Source organism: Ailuropoda melanoleuca, chromosome 14 (assembly GCF_002007445.2).
Source record: "Ailuropoda melanoleuca isolate Jingjing chromosome 14, ASM200744v2, whole genome shotgun sequence".
Classification (NCBI taxonomy): domain Eukaryota; kingdom Metazoa; phylum Chordata; class Mammalia; order Carnivora; family Ursidae; genus Ailuropoda; species Ailuropoda melanoleuca.
This window is the reverse complement of record NC_048231.1, coordinates 7,430,395-7,456,589: the sequence shown is the minus strand read 5'-3', so window position 1 is coordinate 7,456,589 and position 26,195 is coordinate 7,430,395. Positions and strand designations below refer to the sequence as shown.

General features: G+C 46.6%; 2 long non-coding RNA genes across 3 annotated transcripts in view; both read right to left on the bottom strand.

The window, feature by feature from the left end:
* LOC105234863 overlaps positions 1 to 26,195 on the bottom strand; it is a 147,035-nt gene that overhangs the window by 3,456 nt on the left and 117,384 nt on the right. The window lies entirely within an intron of this gene.
* LOC117796075 overlaps positions 20,399 to 26,195 on the bottom strand; it is a 39,712-nt gene continuing 33,915 nt past the window's right edge. Inside the window, exon 3 of the long non-coding RNA XR_004620425.1 lies at positions 20,399 to 25,275. This is a non-coding gene — a long non-coding RNA (uncharacterized LOC117796075). The remainder of the gene's footprint in view (positions 25,276 to 26,195) is intronic.

The window sequence follows — 26,195 nt, the reverse complement described above, 5'->3', positions numbered from 1 at the left end:
AGTGCTCTTGTCGCCAAGTTGTGTAGCCTGAAGCACTTAAACACCCATCCCTACCCCCCACTGTCTTTCCCTGTCTCTGGCTCTGTCCCTATCTCTCTGTCTCCATCTCTCTCTTGTCTACGGGTAGGCCCTCCCCACCTCTCTGCCAGGGGTGCCCTGCTACTGAGCTGTGCTTTTTCCAGTGGGGCCTCCTGAGTCATCTGGATCGTCACAGGCGGGCCTGGAGTTGTTTCTTTGCCTACTCCCAGTCTAAGCTGATCTTGATTTTCCGAACCCAGTATGCACTTGAAAAGCAGTGCTTATCTGCCGTTAGTAAAAGCTCCAAGTAAGATGAAAGGTAAACTGGGAGCAGGAACAGCAAGGAGGCTAAGAGACAGGAGCCAAACCGGGTTCCTTGGCAGGGCCGTTGGAGACAGAATGACCCCAGGTCAGTCAAGCCTGGGCCCTGAAGCAGGAAAGGCCTCTGGCCCTTTCACTGAGCAAGATGTCCAGAGAACAACCCAGAATGTGATGACTCTGGCAGAGGCAGCGGCTGTATTCCCCCCAGGGACTTGTAAACCCTAACAATTGCTATCTTCCTCCCCCTCCTTCTCATGAAAAGCATTTATTAAATAGCCTAATTATTAAACAAAGCAGGTGGAAGAGAAAGGTGGGAAATTGGAAGGTTGAACTGAGCTTTTTAAAAAGCCAGAAAAATGACTCAGTGTGTGTAACACTTCATTTGGAGAACAAAGTGGATGTTCTGATCCAGCCAGGTGCATTGTTAAACCTGTAGGAGAGAGATACGGAAACAGACCATTTTTTTCCTCTCTCAGTCATAAACACTGAGCTCAGAGCTGAACTGGCAAGTTTCTAGAATAAATTCAGAGGATTTATTCTCCCAAGAAGGGCCAGAAAACTGACAGAATTACAGGAAACAGGGCACCTGGGTGGCTCAGTCAGTTAAGCATCTGCCTTCCGCTCAGGTCATGATCCCAGGACTCTGGGATCGACCTCAGAGGTGGGCTCCCGGCCTCTGCCCCTTCCCTCCACTCGTGCGCGCGCTCTCTCTTGCTTTCGCTCTTGCTATCTCAAATAAATAATGAAATAAAATCTTTTTTAAAAATCACAGGAAAGAAAAATATATAATATCTGTTCCAGTCAATGTTTAGAATATGGGAAGACACTTTATTACCAAATTAACTAGACCAGAAGCTCCTTGAGGTAAGAAATTGTGCTCTAGTTTTGAATTCTACTATGGATTCCATCCTGACATATAGTGGATGCTCAACAAACATTTTCTAGAAGAAAACTGAAGGTAGGAGCTGAGTCTTCTGCAATTCTGAATTCCCCTCAGTGCCCAGCTCTGGTGAATGAGCGATGGGGTCATTAATGAATGGGAAATGCAGAGTTTTAGATTGGTCTTTGAAGGAAAACATATGTGCCTTTGAAAGCACTGGTATAATTTCCCTAATTATCCAAGAAGTCTGTGTTCAAGTCCTAATATCAACTTGATTTTACCCTCTTAGAAGATAGAACTCCTGCTAAATAAATCTGGCTGCTAAAAGGAGACAGTTCTGGTGGGTTTTCTTCATCCTCCTGACAAGTCAAACAGTCCTGAACACCTAGAACCATCAAGGCATTTCTTTTGTTCTTGTCTGGGCACAGGTCAGACTCCTGGGATTCTTGTGAAAACTGGTTTAGTTTGCCTCCAGCTTTTCTGGTTTCCTCCCTTCTGATCTCTCCTCTCCTTGTCCTCTGTCCCGCCCCAGCTGAGTTTGCCCTCTTCTCCTTCAGCGGCTTCAGCTTCTGGCAATCCAGTACACCTCAGCTCCCTCAGTTTAGCACATTTGCAGTCACATCTGGATCACATGAATCGCCAAGAAAGGACGTAGTGTGCATGGGAAACTGAGGCAGAAGCAGGGAGAGGCAAGAGCTTTTCTCTTGAGGGTCCTGAACAGAGGGTTGGTGGGACATCGAGAGATGGGTACAGGTCACTAAAGGGGATTCACTTAGGATGCAAGGCGACTCCAATATAATAGCTCCCCTCCCAAATACATAAAACCTCCCTATTTCCTAGCAGGACGACAGAAACTTAGAGAAGCTGGGAGAATACCCCCATCAGGCTCTCCTCACGGGACCTCCATCTTGGCATTTATCATACTGTGATACAGTTATTTGCTTATATATCATTTTCTACTCAGCGTTCTGTGTGCTCCCTGAAGGCAGAAACTGTGTCTTTCATCTTCGTAATTTCCAAAGATAAAGCCCTCAATAAATGCTTGCTGAATTAATGGCTTGCCCAAGGTCACCCAGCTAATGTGTGGCCGAGCTGTGACCAGAACCAAATCCCCTGTCCTTTCAAATCCCGTACCCTTGCTGTCCTACCCCAAGTGGACGGCAGATCTATCAAGCATTGGCAAGTTCATGAACTCTATTGAGAAATTTTCTTCTCAACGTCTATTTTCCTTTCTTCTCGTATTGTTGGGAACTCTAGACAGGGCCTCAGAGCTGAGCCAGGGTGACATCCATGTCCTTGCTCCTGAAATAGCTGAATTCATCACCTCTTCACGAAGGGGGGGAGCTTTGTCATGAAAGTGAAGGCTGCAAATCTCTGCATATGGCTTTCATGCTCCCCCTCCTACCCAGCGGCCAGGTGTGAATAAACACTTTGAAATAATTGGAGGATGACCTGGAGAAAATGTCAAAGGCTTTGATTCGTGGTTCTCAAAACATTGGAGTTTTCTGATCTTGTTGGTTCCAAACAACTAGGCTGAAAATCGCGTGAGAGAAGGTTTGTTTCTTCTCTTACCCGGTCACATGTGTTGATCACAAAGGGCCTTTCTGGTCACCCACAAGCGAGATGACAGTACCTCACTTGGGGGATGAAATGAAGGAGGTCACTGTGAAGAAAGAGGTACCCCGGCCCGCATTGCTGCTGAGGGTGGGAGGCATTGCCTGGCCCTCTATGTACATTCTCCTTTTCCATAGAGTTGGTGTCTCAGGACTTGGAGAAAGGACATATAGTCTTTTTTGCAGAAAAATGTTTTCTAACTCCAATAGCATCACAATCTAGTATAAGAGGCATGTACCTGGGAAATAGAGTTCAAATTCTCAGGTGAGTGAAGGAGCCACTACCCTGTGTGTTTGTCAATAAACACTTCCCTTCTGTTCAGGATGCATATGAAAAAAATAACAGTTTACTATGTATTCGTGCTTTTAACTTTGTAAAGCATATCCACATGTGTTCTGAAGCTCTGTGTTTTCCCCCTTTTTAAATGGACACCTCCAGAAACCCCTCAAAAGCATAAATATTTAGCTTCAGAACCTTTGGAAATGGCCTGGATGCTTTAAGAAAAAAGGAACTAATTTTCCTCCAATGTCAAGAATTTGTGACAGGGGATACTCAGATCAGTGAGTTTAGCACATCAGTTGGCAAAGTATTTGTTGGCTGCTTTAGCCAGGATCTAATATGGAGCCTGCCACACAGAAGGCATTTGATAAAAATTTGTTGAGGGACTGAATTAAAATGTATTGTTTGGTCCTATCTATATACTCTTTTTCAGTTTCTTCAGCTTTATTCTTGTTTCCTCATGAATGAATTTCCCGATTTTGTTTTCCTCCTTGTTTCCTTTAATTTTAAAAGTACTCTACAGGCTTGTTGTAAAACAGACAGCACATATAAAATAAAAAATTAGAATCCATCCTTTCCTCTACTCTGCTGTCCTTAGAGGTAACCACTGTGGACAATGTGATATGTATTTTTATTTCAAAAGTGGGAACGTACAATATATATTTATTTGCTCCTCGGTTTGTCTTATTCTTTTTAATGGCCTTTTTGTATTTGTCAGCATATGTCACAGACACTGTTAATGTTTTGCTCATATCCCCCCAGAAACCCTTATCGCTTCCACACAGAACAGCCTGGCTTCCAATGGCCAGTGCCTCAATCCTTCTTGGAGAGCTCCCTCCAGCCACAAAAACCAATTCTCCCTCGGACAGTTGGTGGCAAGTACTTGGGAATTAACGTCCCTGTGGGAAACAGGCTTTAACAACACCTAAAAGTTGTAGGAGTATAAACACCCCAGTTCCTTGGCCCCTTGGCCCGGATATTTCCGAGGTGTGTGCTTTGCACTGTTTATTCAATTTCCCTGAAAGGTTAAACTCTAGCTGCTCCCAGGATTGCAGGCTTCACAACGAAGCCTTTATTGGCTCTCTGCACTTCCCTGCATCTCTTCCCCATTCCTCTACTTACGCTTCCCAAACATCTTGCGCTTAAATCCTAGTCACAAGATCTGCTTCCAAAAGAACATAAAGACAGAATGAATAGGCTCTCGTTTATGTAATCATTTTCTTATTAATGACCATTTAAGTTGTTTCTGATTTTCTTTTTCTTTTTTTTTTTTTTTTTAAAGATTTTATTTATTCATTTGACAGAGAGAGAGACAGCCAGCAAGAGAGGGAACACAAGCAGGGGGAGTGGGAGAGGAAGAAGCAGGCTCCCGGCGGAGGAGCCGGATGCGGGGCTCCATCCCAGGACTCCGGGATCACGCCCTGAGCCGAAGGCAGACACCCAATGACTGAGCCACCCAGGCGCCTCTGATTTTCAATAAAAATAACACTGCAATAGAATATTGATCCATGTGGATTAACCGTGTGCACTGCTAGGTTAAAGGGGCCCACGCATTCGGTATTTAAGAGATAATGCTAAACTGGCCCCCAAAATGGCTTTATTTATAATCTCCTCACCAGCTGTTTGTCGGCATACACTTTACCCCACCTCTTGCCAAACTAGGTATAAGAAGCATTTTTTTTTCTGATTAGATAAAAATAGATGTATCATCTTTTAATTTGTGTTTTTTAGATTATTTAAGATACATATGGCAGCATTTCAGGTAGTTATTAGTGGATGGGAAAAAACACACACACTTAATGCAGGATAAATTAAGGCCTGGATTTCATTAGCCAATGATGCAAAATATTAGCTGTGGTGGTGTGGCTGCCCTGAGCAAAGGTGGACGTCTCAGCATAGCTCTCACTGGCCCCCAGGCCGCGAAGTGGGTACAGTTTGCCTACAAAGACAGTCGAGTCAGATGTGGAAAAATTCAAGTCTTATTATGCCTTAACCTTACTACAGTCAGGATTCTTGTGACCTTTATACACACAAGCCCTATTTCTGTCTAAAGGAAGGTATATCAATCGTGGGTTTTCTTGGTTTTTGAAATAAACTTAGCAAGGCTAGGTCTATCTAGCCTTTTCAGTTTTCTAGAAAGCCCATTTCTTTGAAGACCATCCCTTGCCTATGATTTAATACTCTTGTCTGAATGGTTCTGAAAGTGAGTGTGGTCTGAAAACCACAATTAAAATCTGTTTCCCTGAAACTATCTGTTCATACGCTCAATGATGTTTTGTGTTCCTTATGTGATAGACCAGTTCAGCTCCCATCTTTTGTCTGCTGTTCTACTGACTTATTTGTACTTTTGTATATTGATTTGTTGAAATTTTTTATATATTGTGGATACCAACCCTTTGCTTGTTATGTATATGCTATGAACATTTTCTCTTAATCTGCTGCTTTTCATTTGCCTTTGTTTATAGGGCTTTTTTTTTTAATTTTAATACTTATTAGACAATGGTATTAAGGAATTGTTAACCATTTTTTTAGGTGTGAAAAGTCTTCTGATTATGTTTTAAAGAGCCCTTTTCTTGGAGAGATGCATTCTGAAATACAGAGGAAATAATTCAACTCCTGAAATTTGCTTCAAAATGAAAAACAAACATAGGAGGGGGCAGGTGGGTTGTGGGTACTTGGTGGTCAGGCATGTTTACTGGGTACACAGGGTGCATTGTACTGGTCCTTGGACCACTGCCAGATGTTCGAAATTCTTCCTAATTCAAAGTCAGAAAAGGACTAGGCAAGGTCTGACTTCTTACTCCCACTGTCAGTCCAGCCCCAGACTTCTTCCCCTGGGCCAACCCCGCAATTTGAGGAGCACTCATGTCTGAGTAGTCCCTGCTCCCCACAAAAACAGCAGCAGGAGAGGTCCCAGGAAAGAGAAATGCTTTAATAGGGGTCCCACTGACAGCGTCGTACTCCTCTATGGCTCAGTGACTGATGGCCTTGGTGCGTGCGGTGAACGATGACTGGACTCCGGAATGCATGCTCCCAGGACTCCAGAATGCGTGCTCCCAGGACTCCGGAATGGGTACTCCTGGGACTCTGGAATGAGTGCTCCCCAGACTCCAGAATGCGTGCTCCTGGGACTCCGGAACATGTGCTCCCTGAACTCCAGAATGCATGCTCCCGGGACTCCAGAATGTGTGCTCCCGGGACGCCGGAATGCGTGCTCCAACCCCAGTCCAGTGGTGTTTGTGTTTGCGTTTGATGTTGTTTGGCTGATACTCGGTTCCATGCACCTTGTCCCAGTCCCGTGGTGTGGCAGGTAGTCCCCAGGCGTGGGGGAGCCCCAGCCAGGCCTGAGGCTGGAGGTACCTGATGGGGCCCAACTGCAGACCTCAGGATCTGATCAAGTGTTTACAGTGGCCTTTAATTTTATTCAGTCATATCTGTCGATCTTTCCGTTTATAATTTAGGGTTCCTTGTCTTGCTTAGGAAGTTATTCATTCCAACCGAAGATGATGAAAATAGTCTCCTTTCTTTTCTTCTGGCACTTTTATTGTTTTTTGGGTTTTTGTTGTTCTTACTGTTGGTTTTGTTTGTTTCTTTATGTCTAGATCCTTAATCCAACCAGAATTTATTTTTGTGGATGATGTGAAGAAGACATCTACCTAGAGAATGTTATCACTTTTTGCGGTTATTACAAGTGAGCTATTTTCTCCCGTGCATTCTCTGAGTTGTTATTGCCAGTATAGAGACTGCGTGCTTACTCTGAAGATTGCATTTCATCATCTCCCACTGCCTCATCTCAATAGGGACTAGACCTTTGTGTCTCAGACTGGTCAGCATGCCAGCTATGTAGCTGTTAAGGTGTCTCTCTTGGCTTTTGTTTCCTCATCTGTTAAATGGGGAACTTGGACCAAATGCTCTTTGCAGTCCCTTCCTGCATTAATAATGCTAAGGTTTTAAATAACTTTTTCTTTCTAGCCAAAGAGTAGTTCCATTTTAAAAGGGAGAAAACTGAATCCTGTACCCCTGTTTGCTAAAAGGCACTGAGCCTCTTCACATTTCAAAATGATGCTGAGGGTGATGAAGGCTAGCACGCCCTGCTCCTGGATTCAGCACCTCGGCCATATTTAGCTAGACCTAGCACCTTTGGGAATGGGACACTTGCCATACAGAGCTGAGAGCAGGGTAAGGCAACCATTCTGCATTTCTCTGCTGACTTTCTGTGAAACATGTTGCTTCTTTCCAAAGAAAGGACAAATGGATGCAGCAATGATCTTCTACTTTGAGGAACCTTTTTTTTTTTAAGATTTTATTTACTTATTTGTCAGAGAGAGAGAGAGAGAGAGAGAGAGAGAGAGAATGAGCACAAGCAGGGGGAAAGGCAGGCAGAGGGAGAAGCAGGCTCCCTGCTAAGCAAGGAGCTGGATGCAGGACTCAATCCCAGGATCCCAGGATCATGACCTGAGCCGAAGGCAGATGCTTAACTGACTGAGCCACCCACATGCCCCAGGAAACTCTTTTCTAATGACCTGGCATTGTAGTTTGCTAAGCTTGACCTGGAGACAATCCACCCAGGACCCGGGGGTTCAGTAGGTAAGTATGGGAGCCCATATACCTGGTGCTGTCCCCCACATGGTTTCAACTGTAAATTCATGGGCAAGTTTGATGTTTAGTTATCCAAGAGAAACACGAATATTCACTGGGTGCCAGATAACCTACAATTTCTACCAAACTTCTGGGTCAGCCTTGATTTGTGTTATACTGCTGTCACTTACTTTAAAACCTCAGCATAGTTAATATGATATATGTGTCATCTACACCGTAGGAACAGTTAATTAACATTTGGCATCCTCTAAAGGAGAGTCACTCTTCGGAGATGAATACCTATGAAAGACTCTAAACAGAACTCTAAGCAAAGAAGACTCTAACAGGAGAAGGGTCCCACAACAATTTCAACTATCTTTATCTACATTAGCACAGAGGGCTTGTTAATTTGCATATGAAATGTCTGATACTAGTTTTCACTGGCAAAATGAGTTGTGTTCAGGGTGGGTGCACTGGCTGGGAATACTGGGTCAGCACTTGCACCTTTGCCCAAACAGCTCAGTACCTTATGCCCTTTGGGAAGGTCCAAGCCGAGATTCAGTCTGCTCTAGTTTAAGCCACCTTCAAATGATCAATTACCTAATCCCAACTAGAAGGTAGTTTAATCCTGCCAGGTTCTAATGGCAGGACTAATAATTACTAATTTGGAAGCTGCGATGAGCAGAAAAAATATTTCAAGGTAAGAGCAACAGTAAAGTGATAAGAAATATCTATGATTTCTATTGGTGACAAAGACACAAGTTCCGCAAGTATTACCGCAGTTGATGGCCTACAGCATTAGTGAAGAAAATGTTAAACTCATTTAGAAGTTAGTAAAAATTAAAAAAAAGAAGTTAATAAAAAAGTAGTAAAAAATAACATTTTTTTCATTCAAAAACATAAAATAAAGTCTCTGAATTCTATCCACGACCTCTGAGGGGGCCACAGAGTTAGGATAAAAACTCCTATGTCCCGCCTAGTAAATGTTTGGTTCTAGAGAACGCCCTCCACAGGGCCTCGTTGCTCGTGGTGCCCATCATGAGAATGCCAGGGTCCTGACCAACAGGGTCTCTCCTTGGAGACACCGGAGCAGACTGAGGCACTAAGCCCCACATAGACTCTCCCTGATTCCGTGTTGCTTGTCCCCATGGTACTCACAAAGCCCTGGCAAGAGCAGGTCCTTCATCTACAGTGAGCTGCACAAAAACATAGGCAAGCTTCACTGGGGCATCAGCCTGGATGAGCAAGGAGTCTTTTCTCAACAAATCCAGTTTTTCCTAAAGAAGCATAACAGAGACCTCTATCAGACTCCAGCATAAAACCCTCATTCACTTTACCACCCAGAGCACTTCTCCCTTACGACTGTATCTCCACATTTGCATAATTAAATGGACCATTTCATTGGTTTTCCCAGAACTAAGTAACTATCTGCCCTAAAGCTGTTATCCAAGTCTTGCCTCTTGCTAAACCCCAGGTTTGGGCATGGACTCTCTAAAATCCGGGTTTGCTGGTGATTTGCCATGTGTCTTCTATTCTCTTCACAAACATTTCAAAAGTTTTCAGGTCAAAACTCAGTCCCAGCCCAAGCATCCCAAGCAGTCCATGGAGCGCATGGTTTAGTCCTGAGAGGACAGCACAGAGAGATCTCCTTGCTCGACCTGGGCCTCTGGTGGCCATCACCCCCACACCTCCCAGCGCCCTGATGCTGGTGTCACACAAAAGGTCTCTGATCAGCAGGAAGGTGCCACTCATGGGGCACAGTCTGGCCAGGGTACTAGAAGAGGGGAGGACTGGAGAATGAGAAAGGCAGAAGGATGGCTTCCTCCACTTCCAGCTCCTTACTCTCTTTTATTCTCAGGCAAGCGGGGAACCTGGCACCCTGAGGGAGCGTGTTCTGGGGGACTTAGAAGGAAAGCATGTACAGAATCAATCCAAATGCGTGTGCTGTTCCTGCTGGCAGCTCTTTGTGGGACAGGCTGCCCTCGGTGTGAGTACCTGGTGGGAGACAATTGTGCAGAGACTGCAAGGGAGGAAGTAGGTAGGATCTCCACCTTCCCAGCCCCCTGGAGGCTCTCACTCGCCACAGTGGTGGACAGTGGTTCTGGCCTCAGGAGGCGCAGGGAACCAGGCCTGCCCCTCCCTAGGCGCCTCTGCACTCAGCCAGGACAGACTGCACAGGCTCCTTGCTACCCTGGGCATTCCTACTTCGGCTGGGGGTGGAATTTATTATCACTTGGTCTTATGACCTCAGTGTGGCATGAAAACAGAATAAGGAGGGGAAACTCTTTGCAGGAAAATGTCCTTTCTTTCCCAGATTCACGGGCTCCTTACCCTTCACAACATCTGACTTGATCCCCCAATTTCTCCAGTTAATTAACATTTGGCATCCTCTATCTATGACCTTTCTCCTAAGTGAGTTCCTCCGGAGTCCCCACAGCCTATCTTTCCTCCAGACGTACTGCCGCGAGGGAAGCATCAAGGTGTTAGCTGCCCCCTCCCACCCCCAGGTTACAGAGTAGCCATAATTAACCCTACTGAAACAAAGGATTCCATCTATAGAAACTCATTTGCTTCCTTTGCAGCTGGCTGGGCCGGTGGCTGGGAGCGGAGCCTTCTCAGTCACTTTTTTCTTAAACCTTCTTTTATGTCCAGGAAATGACTAGTTCCTTATAGTTAAAGTGTATGTTAGGGGCCATTCCAGCAACCAGCTAACTCCTTGTATTTCCTGCTTTTTGTTCCATTAAAATACCAGAAGTGTGCTTTCACTTAGGCCCTCCCCATCTGGGGCTTGAAGAGAACCCAGAGGCTATTTCCAGCCTGAGCTTCTCTGTGAGCTTTGCAAACCCCACCCCACAGCTGCCTCAAACTCACCACCCTCCACAGTATCAGGAAGCTTAGGGCAAACACCTCGGGCTCTAGTGAGAGCTGGACATCCCACCGCCTCCCCACTGCCAAGGTACTCCTCTTGGCGCTTGGAATCAGAGGAGCTCTGGCTGGCTACCTTCCTAGCTGTGTGATCTTGGACGACTCCATTAAACTCTCTGAGCCTCAGAAAAGGGATCATGATAATGATAATACCATTTTGGAAGGTTTGCTGAGATCAAACCATGTGGGTTTTGTAAATGGTGCTTAATAGACTTTACAAGCCTATTCCAATTTTAGCCTCATCGTTTCTCAGAATGCTGGGCTGAAAAGGAGCTTTTCAGAAGTTTCCCTGGGAGCCCAGAATGGAGGCGTCTGCAGTGGTGCCAGGAAACCTCTGTCAGTTTCCCAGTGGTTCTGGGGGACGGTGTGAACGCTGGCCAAGGGCTCGAGAACGAATGTGAAACACCTCCAGCTGCCTTCCACATAATCTGAGTTGACAGCATCGCCCACAGCCCCCAAAGTTGTGGTGGCCCGGGAGTGGCAGTACAGAAAACCACCCAGTTTCAGTCTGACTGAATCCCATGCCCGGGCGCTCCCACCCCGTGCCATCTTGCCCTCTCTTTAGCCCTGTTGCACGGATGCGGCGGCGGGCCCGTCTACCCAGAAAGGGTTCATCTGCAGGCTGCCACCCAGGCGATTGCTTAACGGGAGCCCAGACTTCTATTTACTGGCACATAATTCTTTGCTTTGACAATTGTCTGAGTGTTTTAACACCTGGCTGGCCCTGATGGAGTTTGTTTGACCGTGTTTTGAAAAGTGACTTCAGTGCTTGCTGTGGTCATTGGCACAGCACCATGGCCCGGCGACGTGGCAGGTGTAACAGACTGGAGCGATTTGAACTCAGCAGCTGATTTCTTTTCTGTGGCTTCTTGCTACTGTGGCGGCTGCCGGGTCCTCACAGGCACTCAGAGTCAAGGAAGACCCTGGGCGCCGGGGCCTTCTGTCTGATCGGTATGTGTGGGGTGTGGAGGTAGGGTTTTCCTCTTAGATACCCTTCTCGAAATAGTCAGGTATTTTCCAGTGGCTCAGGGTGGAAAAAGCTCTGATGGAACGTTTTTGTCTGTGACATTCCTCTGGGTCCAGTGTCTGCCAGGTTAGTCTGACACAAGCCTTGAGAGGAGTGTGGGCACAAAGACCCCCCAGATGGGACAAGCAGAGGCTGTTTATGCAGAGCCAGCTGTGGCAAAGAGCTCAGCCACCGACACTTGTTTTTGGCAGAGGCTCAAAGACAAGTAGGGGAGTGGGAAAGCTACATAGTGAAAAATAGAGAGGGCTTTAGGTGTGCGCTGGCTGGAGGTTGTTGGCGTAGGGGAGCTGGAGGCAGGCTAACCTTCTAGAAGGAGGGCACATTGTGTGACTGGTTCAGAGAGTACATTTGGCTTCCTCGGGTTGGTCCTGAGTTGGAAGCTTAGGCACCATTTAGGTAAGTGGGTGATGATGGGTGGATTGCTACAGAGGCTGTGTTTTAGCTTCCTGGGCTGGTTGCTATAGAGGGTTGGGGGTCAGAGTTCAGGTTTGACATACAGTCTGGCCCTTGTTCATTTGCACAGTCAGTCTCTCAAGAATTTGAGAATCCTTCTTAGTCTGGATTACCTGATACTATTTGGGGATGGTTACACTGCTGCTGAGTGAAAAAAAAAATGTATGAACAAGCAAAACAAGGCTGGAAACACCCAGAATGTTCAATTTCATAGAGTTAAGAAAATTAAGGAACAGCTATATTGTGCATAAATTTTAAAAGGTTGCTTCTGAAGTGACTCTAATGACATTGAAAATGTTTACAATGTGCTGCATACGCTGCTTCCGACCTGTGCCCTGTGGGTCTAGTCGTGAAGCTCAACCCTTTCCTTAGTTTCGAGAAAAATTCACACACCCAAGGCCTTTGAACAGAGCACGGAGGTATTTACAGCCAATCAAGGGTACTCAAAAATGAATATCATTTCTCTGAGTCTCTTGGTCCCCAGGCTTCTTCCACGCTTCGGGCTTCGGTCTCCAACCACGTTCACAGACCTCCTCTTCTTTCTCTTCTGCCCTCTTTCTTCTCTGCTCCCACCCTTAAGAGGAGACATAGATTCTTCTTATCATCTTACGCACCCAATCCACGCCTCTCCAGTCCCCCCTTGCAAGAGCCACTGTCCCTTAAATAAATGCGCGAAAGCGCTATCCAAACTACAGAAGTGGCCCCGGATAACATTCGCTCTGAGACCAGGCTCTTTGCCTCCCAAGCCCTGCGTGCTTGGGGGGGAATGGGTGTGGGCAGGTGTTTTTTTCCAGTAACACAAGGTTGTTTGAAGATTAGAGACAGGGTCCTGAAAAGTTCCTAGCAGACTGCTCTTATCAAATAGCCCCCGAGGGGGCCTCCTCCAGGTCCTCAGAGGCTCAGCAGTCACCGGTCACAGAGGCCAGCTCTGCGGATAAGTCCTTTGTTACTGGTTTTGATGCAGTTTCGCCCATCTGTTCTCAAGGGCTAGGGCTTTCTACCTCTGCATTTAAACAATCTTCTCAGTCAGTGTCCCCACCCCCCAAATTTTTTTTTCTGTTCATCCAAGAGGCTCTTCTATTGACATGGCAGCACTAATTTTCTGTTGCTCAGTTCTGAAGGTCCCAAGAAAGTGATGCTTCTGACTTTTAGTGTCCATTTTTCCTCGACGCTGGGGCCCTGCTGTGTCCAGGCTTCTCTGAGAACCAGTGGGGAGGCCTACCAGGAATCTGTGCGGATGAGAGACAAGGGGCCAGTGAGGAAGGTCTCTTTCTAAGGGAGACACTGGCAAACACAAGCTACCCCTGATGATAATGCCCTTGACTTCTGGGGAAAGGAGTGGTTTTGAGTAACAGCTGGGGTACGTCTCCCAGATTGTTCCCATCCGGCATCCCGTGGGTATGACGAAGTCCTAAGGAGAGAGGGCTGGAGTGGCGAAGAGCTGAAGTAGGCAAGTCACACAAAATTTCCTTAAGAAATTGGGGGTACACAAAGAGCACTTTGGGGAGAAGCGGAAATAGGTATGAAATACTCCTCCATTTGCAGAGCCCAGGGGACCAGGGTCAGAGACGCAACCGCAGCCGGTGGATTCCCATCCTAGGAAGCAATAGCCCCGTGAGGTGGCCTAGCACTGAAGCACAAGGCAACATCAACGGGCCACAGTGGTGCCTTTGGCGAACACCTAAAGCTTCAGGGAGTGGCAGCAGTGGTGGTCTCAGTGCTGTGAACTCGGTGTTGACGTCATCGACTTCAAGCAGGAGCCAGGGGTACTAGCTCGAATGCTACCTTCTTCCTAGCACAGTGGACCTTCCTGTCCCAGAAGGACTTGGGGTTTTCAATGCCTAAGTGCCAGGTTCTCTACTCAAGTCCTTTAATTTCTTAAGAACCATGGTTTTGTATTGTTTTTTATTACTCCTGAAAGCAATCCATATTTTGAAGGAACAATAAAAACACTTTCTGTTCCTTCAGAAGCTGGATCTCGGCAGGAGGTCTTGCCCCTCTTTTTCCAAATGCCACTCTCATTCATTCTTTTATACCCTGACTCACCAAGTTTCCTTCTGTCTTGACAGTCTGTCCAGTTCATGGCCCATCCTCCATGAAATACACAGTCTGCTTAAAATACTAATGTTTCCCTTTTCTAGAATTTTATTGCACTTATAACTAACATTGACACCTAGTAACATGGGAGCTTGTTTGGGGGACCTTAGTTTTCTCACTCCAGTGAAGGGGGAGGGACCTTCTTTTAGACCTCCACAAAACCTCCCGCAGCATTAGCCTCCAGTAGCTGACCTATACATAGTTACTAATTAACTTTCTAGGCAACGTGTTTAAACTCAGGCTTGGCACATTCATGACCCTTTCTTCCCAGAGCGGGTCTGTGGCTAAAGAAAGGTGGCTGGAAACGCTACTGTTCTCTGTCTGGCCTGGATGAATTAGGGCACTTTTCTCCATGTTCTTTAGGAAGGTAGATATGTGTGTTGTAGGTTAGAGAGCTAGGAGGGGGTAAGGGAGTCAGGGAGTTGACACAACATTTATTTCCACTTCCTTATATACTGCTTTGTAAATATAGTTAAGTTCTTATCATACGTTTGGTATATACCCTTCCTCTACAGGTAAGCCATAAAGTTCTCTAAAGACAGGGACCATGTTTTCTATAGACAGTTCCTTTATTTCAAGCCAGGCCCAGTGATAAGACCTTGTACTTGTGTCATTATTTAAAATAATTACACAACTTTAATTGTTTAATTAAATTACATAGCTTAAGGTACTTTCTGATTTATTGTTTCATTTGCTCTTGGTTATTGCGAATAACCAGGGCTCCAAACACCTGGTTCAGGAATCACTCTACTACCAAATTCAGAGAGAGGTTTGAAAATGCCCCTTAGGGTTCTTTTGTGTTTCTGTGTACCCAGCAACCATTTTTCTCACTTGCAAGTTAATACTGGGCACAATTCAGTGCCCACTGCTAAGAGTGGCACCTTACAAGTGCTACTAATCTTGGCCGGTGTTGTTTACAAGAGGAGAGGCAGCTTCCTGTTTCCTTAGCCACAGTGGCTAGGCAAATGCAGAGCTGTTTACCCTCTTAACTCCCTCCAGGCACAGCAGAAGATGATCACTGACTTAGAACTACTTACCCAGGGCACTACTTAAGCCCCCAGACACCAGAATTGAAGGGTCCATACTTGCTCCACTTGGTTGGAGCTGGGGCCCCAGCCCTGGAACCAAACCAAATTCCCCACCTTACCCGGAAGCCATCAAGTTCTGCTGAGAGGTGGGGCGGGGGGAAGCCCAGAGATAATGCAGCCTTCCTGGGCTCAGAAGGGCAAAACCAAACTGGAGGAAGAGGAAGGGGAGGAGGGAGACTTGTCCTTACCAGACCCCACCCCTCCTTGAGTTCTACGAGGAAGTTCCAGGCTGCTTTTCCTCTATCTTTTCCAACCTGTCCTTCCCCTCCTTCTACCTTAAGGGAAGGGCCTTCTTAGGGTGACCAACTATTGCAGTTTGCCTGAGACTGAGGGGTCCTCAAGCTAGACTTCTAGGTTTTTGCTTGTTTGTTTTTTTCTTTTTTTTTTTTTTTAATTTTACTCATTTATTTGACAGAGATAGAGACAGCCAGCAAGAGAGGGAACACAAGCAGGGGGAGGGAGAGAGGAAGAAGCAGGCTCATAGCGGAGGAGCCTGATGTGGGGCTTGATCCCATAACGCTGGGATCACACCCTGAGCCGAAGGCAGACGCTTAATGACTGTGCCACCCAGGCACCCCTTTTGTTTGTTTTTTTTAAGATTTTATTTATTTATTCAACAGAGAGAGAGACACACAGTGAGAGCACACGCAGGAGGAGAGGGAGAAGCAGACTCCCCACTGAGCAGGAAGCCCGATGCAGGACTCGATCCAGGACCCTGGAATCATGACCCGAGCCGAAGGCAGACCTTAACTGACTGAGCCATCCAGGCACCCCTAGACTTTTAGTTGTTAAATTAGGGAACTCCTGGGCAAACCAAGACTACTTGGTCCCCTCCGTCCTCTCTAGGGCTCTGTCCCCAGGTCTCATCCCTCTCTTCATGGCTTCTTCAGAGATTTCCCTGACTCCACGGTAGCCGCCAGCCTTTGAAGCAAAATTCCTCCCTACATCCCCACCTCTGGCTTCTCCTGAGCTCCAGACCAGCACTTCAACCACCAGTCTGACATTGCTGTTTGCACGTCGAACTTCAAGTTCCACGGGGTCTGAAATGACTCACTACCTCATTCCTCCGCTCCACCCACCCTGGCCACACTCATCTCTCACTGTTCCTGTTCTTGTCAGCACCACACCATTGTCCCTGTTGTTCAGATGTATTGATTTACATTCACTGAGTACCTATTTTGTGCCAGATTCTGTCCTATGTTCTGGGGACTCAGCAGTGAACAAAAGTCACTGCCTTCATGGAGCGGCATCCTAGTCAAGGGAGACAGAAAGGAAATAGATACCTCATCAACGAGGGACTATGTACCGTGGAGAAAGATCAGCAGGTGTAAGGCATGCTGAGGACAGGAGCCACAATTACAGACCAGTTCAGAGGGACTTCCGGGAAGCCTCTCTCTCTTATTTTTTTATAAAAGATTTATATATTTACATGAGTGAGAGAGAGAGCATGCGCTCCTACATATTGGGGGAGGGGGTGGAGGGGCAGAGGGAGAGAATCCTCAAGCAGCTCAAGCAGACCCCCTGCCCGAGTGTGGAACCAGATGGGAGGGGTCTGCTCCATCTCAGGACCCATGAGATCGTGACTTGAGCCACAACCAAGAGCAGACGCTTAGCCGCTTAACCGACTGAGCCACCCGGGGAAATCTTTCTGGAGTAAGAGTGTGTCAAGTGGAGGCCACAGTGAATTCAGAAGCCAGAAGCCAGTCTGGACAGACTGGCAAGAGAAAGAGTAGTAAGAGAGAGATCAGGAACAATGCAGGAAGTGGGGGTCAGTTCCTGCAGTGCCTTGTAGATGAAAACACTTTATTTTTTACTCCTTTACTCTCTAATCTTTGGCCAGACCATGAAAATCCAACCTCTGCGGGGTCTTCCCTTCCTATTTCTGTGGCTGCCACCTTGTGAAAATCCTCATTACTTCTCATTTGAATCATGAAATCGGCCTCCTGAGAAGTCTTTTCTACCTCTTGTCTCTCCCTACTTTGACCCGACTCCTGACTGCTAAAATCTCCTTGGAGCACAGTCCTGATTGCCATCATCAGAAGATCATTAGCATACATTTATGTAGCTCTGAATCAAAGGAGGGGGACAGACACAGGGGATGTGTTCCCACAACTTCCTGGCACGCCTTTGTCAGAAACAGATAGAACTGTTAAAAATATGTTGTCAAACATGTCAGAGTTCTGTTTTTATGCCACAATGTAAAAATTGCAAATTTTTCATCAAAATAAAAAATAAATAGAAAGATGAATTAGTCAGAACCCTTTGGCTGCCATTAACGGAAACTCAATCGAAGCTGCCTTTAGAAAGGTACCATTGGCTCCCACTGTGAAGCTCTACATCTTCAGGAACGGCTAGCTCCTCGTGCTCAGCACGGGCAGTAAGAAATCCAGGTGTCTTCCCACCTCTCGGATCTGCTACTTCTCTCTGTTGGCTCTGTGCTCAGGCACACAGACTCGGCCCAGGCAGTGACAGAGATGGCCACCACTGCAGTCAGCTTCCACCTCCTCAGCTTCACAAGTCCACTGAAGAAAGAGTATCTCTTTAAGCAAAAGTCCCAGTGCTGACTCTCACTGACCCTCCCTGGACAAAGACCTTACCTCCCAGCCAATCACTATGACTGGTTGGCCAAGCCTGGGTCACGTACCCGCCCTGGACCTGGAGGTGGGGACGTGTGAGGTCATTTTCACCTGGACGACATGGAAGGACAGTAAATGGTGCGTGGTTCCCAAAAACCATTTGGTGCTGAGGGTGGGGGAGGGACAGTGGGTCAGTGAAAACAACACGTTCCCACAACCAAAGCCTAAGAGCACCATGTTTGTATCCTTGACCCCAATACGTCAAGGATACGTAGCCAATACGTCTCCACCCTCAAATTTTAATCCTGTTGTGCTGACATTTGATTATTTCAATGATGCTCTTGCTCTATCATCTTAAATAGCTCCCCACTGCCCCTCCTTGCCAGCCTGCTCTCCTCCTTCTCTAAGGGTACTTCACCTGCTTGACCACAGGGCCTGAGGGTGAAAAAGGTCCTTGTCCCCACGAGCGAGCTTTCGGTGAACTGAAGCTATTGCTATAGACAGCTAGAGTCTCAGACACAGGCAGGACCACTGACCTCTAAAATAGCATAGGTAGGTATCCCCTGAGATGCCTGCAGGAAAGGAAGAGCCATTCCTGTGGGCTGAGGACAATCCCCCACTTCACCGACATAAAAGGAAGGTCATTAATAACAGGAAAACAATTGAAAACAATCGAGAGCGGTCATATGACTCATTCCTGTCCTGCTTCTGCATTATACGGGTACATAATATGTGTCGTAGTTATAAATCTATATATAATCTCATTTAGTGTTCACACAGTAACTTCACGAAGTAGGCAGGATTATTCTCATTTCGCACATTCACGTCTCACGGGGGAAAGGTGAAGTACAAAGATGTTGACCACCTCGCCTGCTGCTTGCCACAGCTAGTTCAGTGGAGGAGCCGGGATTCGAACCAGTGCCCTCCGACTCCTGGGTGCTGTTGTGAACTCACACGTCCTTCCGTTTCGAGGAAGGGCAGGGCAAGGGCTCCGCGGGTAGTCCTTCCACAACTCTCAGGGCCCTGGACACGCGCCAGGGGCCTTGCCTGCCCCCCAGGCAAGTAGGTGGCCAGACTCCCCCTCTCCTCCTCCTTCAAGGGGCAGGAAATGGAGGAGACCCAGGACAGGAGGTCGACGAGGCACACTCAGAAAGGTAGAGGAAGTGGTGGTGGCTCAGGCCTCCCGCCGCCCTCTCACCTGGAAGCGCCTCTGGCAGCTAGCTACCGCCCACCTCGGGAAGCGGCCCTCCTGTGTGAAAGCAGCCGGGCCTTCTCCCCGCGCTGGCCCCGCGCTGGCCGTCCGAGCTGCAGCTGCACGCCGGGCTCCCTGGGCCTGGCCGCCTCCCCGCCCCCCCTGCCCTGGGCTCCGTGCGGAGGCGCGTGGTGAGCCCCGCGGGCTGCCTCTCGCCTCGCGTGCTCGGGAGCCCACGTGCAGCCCCGAACTTCGACCGCGGTTGCCTGCAGCTCGGAGGCCCCTCCTCTGACCTACACTCCGACTGGCCCCTTGCGGACGTGGGGGGTAACATAGCCCAATCACAAAGGAGGCCTGACCCACGGGGCCTTGGGATCAGGGGGGCCTGAAAGTCAGTCTCAGCGGAGACACCCAGGAAAGCCTGCGGCCCAGGGGGCCTGGAGTATTCTGAGCAGGTGGCCGAGTGAGGCAGCAGGTGGTCAACTGAAGCAGCTGGTGGAGGAGATGAGTACGGGTGTGGGTGTGGTGCCTGTTTAAACAGAGCAGGCTGGCCTGGTGCTCTGAGGGCGTAAGGTTTCTGCAAACAGCCCGCAGAAAGCAAGGGGCTGGACCCTGAGGGATGGGCAAGGCAAGGCCCTGATGAATCTGGTTCTAAACACGCCCCCTCCCGACTGGGGCTTGGGATTTGGGGACTGGGGAAGGAGGCCCATAGAGAAATGGTGGGAGACAGCCTCAGGAGTCAGGTTACCAGGCTACTCAGGCCCCCTCCGAGCCTCTGACTAGGAAATGCCCAGGGCGGAGCTGAGGGAGTGATGTGCACAGAGGGCCTGCCCTGCCCAAAGTCAGAAAGGCCTAGAGCCTTGGGTGTTAAGAGTAATGTAGGAGACTTGAGACAAGACCTTGGACCAAGCAAGGTTAATATTTACTACTCTTCTTATCCAGAATATTCAGATTTTGTAGTAAGAAGAAATTTCACAATGGGTCCACTATATTGACAAAAAGAGACTACAAATAGACTCTTTTGAATTTTTTAAAATGTATTTTAAACTTTTCATTATGGAACATTTTACCCACTCCCATTACATGGATTATTTTGAAGCAAGACCCAAACATCAAATCATTTCATCCATAAATATTCCAGTAAATTTCTCTAAATTTTAGAGCGGTAGTTCTGAACCCAGGCCAATTTTGCCTCCAGGAGACATTTGGCTATGTCTGGAGACCCTACTGACTGTCCTAACTTGGAGGAGGGGTGTACTATCGGCCGTAGTGAGTACAATCCAGGGATGAGGCTGAACACCGTACAACGCGAGGGAGAGCTTCCCACAGCGAAGGATTATTTGAGACGACAACCTAGTGAGTATTATGCTAAGTGAAAGAAGTCAGACTGAGAAAGACAAACACCATATGATTTCACTCATAAGTGGAATCTAAATAAGAACAACAGCATGAATAAAAAAAAGCAGAATCAGACCTATAAATGCCCAGAACAAAGCGATGGTGGCCAAGAGGGAAGGGGGTGGGGGATGGGCAAAATGGGTGAAGAGTGGGAGGTACAGGCTTCCAGCCATGGGATGAGTGAGTCACTGGGATAAAAGATAATGATACTGTCATAGCATTGTATGGTGACAGATGGTACCTATACCTGTGGTGAGCACATCATAATGTATAAACTTGCCAATGCCTGTTGTACACCTGAAACTAATGTCACATTGTATGTCAACTGTTCCCCCCCCAAAAAATTATTTGACCCCAAATAACAATAGTGCTAAGGGTGTAAAACAATGTTTTGGAGCCTAAAAGGTAAGAGCACTTTAAATATATAACTATAACATTATTAGCATGTGTAAAAATTAATAATTCCATAATATCAACTATCCAATTAATATTAAAATTTCCTGGGTTATCTCATAATTTTTTAAACATTTTTTGTTTAAATCAAGATCCAAATCAGGTTCATACATTGCAATTGGTTGATATATTTTTAGGTCTCTCTTAATCTGTAGGTTTGTAGGTCATCCCTCTTTTTTTTCTTTGTAATTTATTTATTAAAATAAAAATTTTTAATTATGAAAGAACACACGAATACATTGTGCTATCAAAATTGAAACATTACAGATAAAGCTAAAATTCCCTTACCAGATACTCCAATCCTCATCCTTCCCTAAAGAATAACTAATTTATCAAACCAGGTATCAGATGAATATTATGTTTCAGAAAACAAAACAATAAAAACAAGATATTAAAGTATACTTATTTTCCAGGAAAACAAGCCCAAAGGTAGGCAGTCCAGGGCTAATCTGGCACTTCTGTGAAGTTTTAGGGTCTCAGGCTCCATTTAGCTCTTTGCTCTACCTCATCCTCATGGACCAAGATGGCTAATGGAGGACCAGCCCTCTTCTCTGCCTTCCAGGCAGAGGACGGAAACTTGGTGAAGAAGGGCATCTCTCTCTGTATGAGTTTGCTAGGGCTGCTGTAACAAATTGCCACAAACTGAGAGGCTTATACAACGGAAATTTATTTATTGTCTCATAGTTCTGTAAGCCAAAAGTCTGAAATTAAGTTGTCAGCAGGGTTGGTTCTTTCTGAGGACTATAAGGAAAATCTATTCCATGCGTCTCTCCTTTCTACCAGTAATTTGCTGGCAATCTTTGATGTTCCTTAGTTCATAAAAGCATCACATTCTCTGCCTGGTGTGTCTGTGTTCAAATTTTCCCCTTTTAGGGGCGCCTGGGTGGCTCAGTTGGTCAAGCATCTGCCTTTAGCTAGGGTCATGATCCCAGGGCCCTGGGATCGAGCCCCAAGTCAGGCTCTCTGCTCAGCGGGGAGCCTGCTTCTCCCTCTACCTGCTGCTTGTGCTCTACCAAATAAATAAATAAAATCTTCAAAAAGTAAAACAAAACAAATTTTCCCTTTTTAAGGACACCATTAATATTGTATTATGGCCCACCCTAATGACCTTATCTTAACTAATTACATCTGCAAGGACCCTATTTCCAAATAAGGTCATATTCTTAGATACTAAGGATTAGGACTTCAACATATGAATGGGGGTTGGGGGAGGCACAATTCAATTCCTAATACACTCCCATAAGATGTTATGGAAGTCTCTAACCTCTACTTGCTTATACTTCTTTGGCTGGAACTTAGTCTCACCGCCACAGCTCTCTGCAAAAGGCAGCAGCTAGCAGCCTGCCATGGAGTGTATGCTACCATACATTTTTCTGTGGGTTGCAAAAATACCTGTGTGCCTTTCGGTGTTGGAGTGCACTTAAGTGTTAGAGTACTCATCCAGACAGCTTTACCTCTTGCAAAGCACACAGTAGGAGCCCATGCTGTCTAGAGCTTCACGCTTTTATCTCTAACCCTCAGGACACCCTGGAAGCAGAGGCGGGCTTAATGTAAGCTCAGGGCCCCTCACTGGCACAAGGCCCTTTCAAGGCCCCACTCCTAATTTTGGGTTTGAATCTTTGTACTCTTCTTTAAAAGGGTCTCTAAAAATATGCGAGTCTCAGATCCTGGATCTGCTCCCGCCTAGAAGGTAGGAGTTCTTATCCTCATTTTATAGAAGAGGAAGTTGAAGCACAGAGAGGGCAAGTGGTTTGTCTGGAGTCACAAAGCCCATAGTGGAGTTGAGGTTTAAACCAAGGTCTGTCTAGTTCCAAAATTAGGCCATTTCTCCAAGGCTGTCCACCAAGAGATGCCGAAAGCACCCCCAGATGCCTTCTCCAGCGTGAATCTTCAGCCATAGCCCCATCGGGTGTTTGCATTCCCAAGAGCTGGTTGCCGACCCAGCTGCGGAGCCTGCTGCTCGTGCAAATTCTCTGAGAGAGGGAGAAAGCATCTCCTGGGGAAGAAGTCCCCAAGCTGGGAGTCCGTCGTTGGGAGCACATTTGGAGTCATTTCCTAGAGCTGCTGGAACAAATGGCCACAAGCTAAGTGGTTTAAAACAAGACAAATATATTCTCTCACAGTTTTGGAGGCCAAAAGTCTGAAATCGAAGTATCGGCCAGGCCACACTCTGTCCAGAAGCTCTAGAGAATAATGACGCTTCGCGTCTCTCAGCTTCCGGTGGCCCAGGAATTCCCTGGCTTGTGGCTGTCTCTCTGCCTGCACCTCCACAGGACTTCCCCTCTGTGTCCGTGTTCTCTCCTCCGGTCTCGTACAGGGACACTGTGCTTTGGGTTAGGGCCCCCCGGGGTAATCCAGGATGATCTCATCTCAAGATCCTTTACTTAATTGCATCTGTACAAACCCTTTTTCCAAGTAAGGTCACATGTACAAGTTCTGGGATATGGATGTATCTTCTGGGGGCCACCATTCAACCCCTACACACCTCATCCCAGAGCAGCAGATATCATTCCTAGGACCAGGGGAAGGGGCAGGAAAACATGGGCATACGTACACTGTCCTTCTAGTCCATTTTCACGCAATGGCGAACGGGACCGTGGGGGAACTGTGGGGACAGCGTTACTCACTTGGGGAAAGTGTCAGTGGACCTAATTGCCCAGGGCCTGCTTCAAGCCAGAGAACCCCGATGTTTCCTACCAGGTTCTGCCAAGTGTGGGCATGTGGATGCCAAGCTTTTTGAGTAGAATGGGAAGCTATGCTGGCGTGTTTTTCTGTTTACTCTCCACTTTAGAGAGGTTCCCTGTGAAATGAATTTTAAATTCAGAAGCCAAGTCAGGAGGGGCACAGGAAGACAGAAGGGATGAGAGATTCATTCCCAATCAAGCTGTGAGTTCCGTGACCTCATTTCTTCCTCGAAGAGCAAGGCGTTGGCTAGGGGGACTGGTGGATGCCAGATTTGGGAGGTGGGAGGAAGAAATCTTTTCAGACCTGTATCTGCCATCATGTCCTTTAACTGAATCAAATTCAGTTCCAGCAAGTATTTACTGAGAGCATGCAGGGCACCAGGTCAGCCTTATTTTCCTCAAACCTCACAACCAACTAGGGATATCACTTTCTCCACTTCCCAGATGAGATGCAGATTCAGAGAGATTAAAGGTTTTACCCAAGATCATACAGCCATAGGTGGCCCCGAGTGTAGAATGCGTCTTGATTCCTAACTAGGTGCTCTTTTCACCATAGCACAAAGCATAAACATTCCCTCCTATTGGCCGGCTCCCATCCTGGTGAGGGGGTAGAGACGGGAGCAGCCCCATCTCCCACCCACCAGAGCTTGAGCCTCCCGCCCCCCCACCACTGAAAGCAGAGCGTTCTGCAGGAAGAGGCGTGTAATCAGCATTTCTGCCGCTCTCCAGTGCAAGGGGAAGAAACTGGCTAATTAAAGTCTGCCGCATGCCCAGAAGCCTCTGCGGCTGCCCGACTTGTTTCCTGTGCGTTCTCTGCACCTGATGATGCATATTCTTCACGTTTATGTGGCACGATACACTGTGCTCCATGAGCGTGAGGTATTAGTGAGCCAGTTTTCCCATCCACGCAGCTCCAGGGCGACCAGGCGGCGTCCCTGTTATAATTTATGAGGGACCAGCCTGTACAATCAATAGGTGCCCCACAGGTTATTAAAGAAGAGAAAGATGGCCCAGGAGGCCCTGTTTACTAACAGGGAAATGGTCTCCTGGCAGCTTCTGGCACGTGGCTTGTGAGAGATTTACATTTCCTTTTCAGTTCAGAAACTGGGGCCCTTCCCTTTTCATCTTGGGCCTAAACCTGAGAACAGGGTGCTGGTGGAGGCACGGTCTGATAGTACCCTTCCCTGCACTGTCATCCCAGAGGAGGCACAGGGAGCGAGGCGAGGTGGGGATCAGCCCAAGGCTTTAATATGTTCATTTATGTTTAGAGGCCCCAGAGAATAGCATTCCCGGACAGGGCTGAGACCTAGGGAGTGGGAGTGGGTGGACAGGCATGAGGTCAGGCCAATGATGCAAAAAGAAACGGGCAGCTCCCACCAGGCCGCCTGGAGGGGAGTCTCAGTCAGCCTTGCACAGCTCTGGAGGAAGTCTCTTACTTGCTTCTTTTGCCTTCTTTCTTAGATTTGGTCCTTTGATTTCAGGATTCTGTAGTTGTTCTGCAGTTTTCTTTACTTAACAGTTTTCGAGAAAGAGGGCTGGTTGGATTTAAAAATAAAACAGTAACAACCACTGGCTTATTTGGGCATAGGGGAAAGAAGGACCTCCTCCAATGCACTTACTGGAAAGCAGGCAGTTCGCAAACTTTTTCTTCTCAGGACCATTTTACACTCTTAAAATTTATGTAGGTTATGTCTGTCAGTGGAAAATATTTATTAAAATGTTTCATTAATTAATTAAAAATAACAAAAATAAATCCATGGCATGTTAACATAAATAACATATTTTAACATAGTATAAATAACATAAATATTTTCTTTTAAAAAACCTTCCAAAATAAAAAAAATTAGTGGGAAGAGTCATATTGTTTGATATTTTTGCAAATTTTTTAAATGTCTGGCTTAATAAAAGGTAACTGGATTCCCATTCCCATATCTGTTTTTGCAGTCAATGGCTTGCAATATGTCGTTTTGGTTGAAGTGTGTGAAGAAAATCTGGCTTTATACAGACATGTAGCTGGAAAAATAGAGTATTTAATAGTCTTTTTGTATAATTGTGGATATTCTTTTTGGTACTGCACCAAAATGTAGGAAGTTTCTTAAAGATTAGTTGCAAAGTGAAACCTGAAAACATCTCAATGAACTTTTTGTATTCTGTTTCTGTTACATTAAAATCCATTGGTTTATTATGTACTTTGATTGGATCTTTTACCCATGTATGAATGTGTAATGCCATGCGTTGGTCCCTGGAAAATGTTGGTTTATTGAGTTATGCAGATATTCCAAATGTTCACACATTTCATTATACAATATTTTTTAAAAATCACATTCATTAATATCACCATCCATCTCATTAGAAAAGTCCTTAAATATTAGGAAGCTGTCAAGCTCCACAGTAGTAGATACAAGTTTTCCAAAATTCTCGTTTTCCCTTTGCAAGTTCAAATTTTATCATTGGCAGCAAATACTATCAGCTGTTTTCCTCGAAGTGACAGACTCCCTTTGTTCATTTAGAGACAATGTCTGCTAAATACCCAGTCAGAAAAAGCTTCTTTGTCATTTAGTCTTGAGAGAGAGAGAGAGGGAAGGAAGGAAGGAAGGAAGGAAGGGAGGGAG